This window comes from Wasmannia auropunctata, unplaced genomic scaffold (genome assembly GCF_000956235.1).
Source record: "Wasmannia auropunctata unplaced genomic scaffold, wasmannia.A_1.0 LD336116.1, whole genome shotgun sequence".
In the NCBI taxonomy this organism is placed as follows: domain Eukaryota; kingdom Metazoa; phylum Arthropoda; class Insecta; order Hymenoptera; family Formicidae; genus Wasmannia; species Wasmannia auropunctata.
In genome coordinates, this window is record NW_012026774.1 from 4313051 (window position 1) to 4314947 (window position 1897).

Genomic DNA, 1897 nt, shown 5'->3' on the forward strand with positions numbered 1-1897 from the left:
AATCGTCTTCGTCGTCGTCGTCTCTTCGCAAGTGTATCTTTGAGAACTCAACGTGCTTTCGGCGTTCACGTTGTTTCACAATCGTTTTCGTCGTCGTCGTCGTCTCTTCACAATCGTCTTCTTCGTCGTCGTCTCTTCGCAATCGTCTTCGTCGTCGTCGTCTCTTCGCAAGTGTATCTTTGAGAACTCAACGTGCTTTCGGCGTTCACGTTGTTTCACAATCGTTTTCGTCGTCGTCGTCTCGTTCACATCGTAATCGTCCTCGTCGTTGCACCACTGTCTTCTTCGTCGTCTCACTTTATCTTACCACCGACTCTCTCGAATAAACTCGCGAACTTTCCTTCGGTATCCCGGAACCGAGCCCCCAAATGTAAGATGATATTAAATCAGGATATGGGAAAGGCGGTTAGTGTTATGGAGATATCAAATGGTAGAAGATATATATTGTTACGCCCGGGGCGGTAAAACTCGCGTTCGCGCACTCGAACGTGTGTTACCCGCGTTTCCGCACTCGCGCACGCGCACGCGTACCGGATCGCCGCGGAGAAATGAATGGAACACCAACTTAAAAAGTGATAAACTCTTTAATGCAAGAGAACGTAGCGAAATACAGAAAGGGGTTAGAGCACGTCCGAACGGGTCGACGGCTCGTCTCCAAATCTAATGGCGTCCGTTTGACAACCAAGAATCTCGTTGTCCAGGAAACAAGTAACTCTCGCCGGCAGCTCGACCAGCTCGCTCAATTCGCAACGGCGCGGGCGTAACACAGCCCTCCCTCTTCTAGATTGTCGTCCCGACAATCAGGGTGCGTCTACTGTGTTTCGAGCTTTCTTCATACGGACTCCAGAGTTCCAGATGGTTCCCTGCTCTACCCTGTGCTGCTGCAGCAGGTTACCGAGCACCATCTTCTTCTCTTGAACTCAATCCGCTTCTCGGGGAAAAGACTTTCTCTCTCCAGATAAGTCTTCGAGCGGGACCCCTTCCGATAACCTCTTGGAAGCTGGCCAATCTTCCAGGCGTTAGGTTCCGGGCATCCCCTCAACTTCCCTCAGAAGATCTCGTTGCCCTGCGCATCCTTGAGCTTCAGTCTTGTTCCTTGAGCTTTGAGCGCTTGTTTCTTGATCTTCGGACAAAGAGGGGATAATCATCGTGGACCCTTTCGTCCTAAAGGACTCCCCAAATCCCTGCCTTGGCATTTGCTCTTTGGGTCTGCGCCCAAAGACTCCCGGGAAACCACGGCTCGAAAACCGAGAGTAAGGCAGTCTTCTTAAAAAAACTTGCATGATGGGGCTTGCGTTTCTCTCCTTCCTCGGCTAAGATGGTACACGCCCGGAGAAGTCTCATCCATTATGCTCTGAAACTCAAATAATTCATAACGCGCAATATACACCATAAAATTAATTAACATACAAATTTGCAACTTTCACTAAAATCTTTCCGTTTTGCCCGGACACTCGGAACGGAAGTGACCTAACTTTCTGCATTCCCAACACTCTTTGTGATTTCCATTTTTATTATTGGTTTTATCTATACTTTTATGTTTTTCAAATTTATTTTTATTAAATTTATTTTGAAATTTATTTCGTTTTTCTTTATTTTCCCCTTCCAAATTATTTTCATAAAATTTTCCTTTTGTATTATAATTTCTTTTGTCCCATTTTCCATTCAAATTAAAATTATTTTCTTTCTTTTTCTCAAAACTATTTTCTTAAATTATTTTAATTGCTTTTGCTCTTTTGATTGCCAATCTCAAAGATGTTACCCCTTTTAACTGGAGAGTTCTTTTCACATAACCATCATATAAAGCAGATAAAAATTGTGCACAGGCAATTTTATCACGAATTGAATGGGGACACTCTGGATAAGCGAGTTGTGACAATCTTTCAATATCTGAACC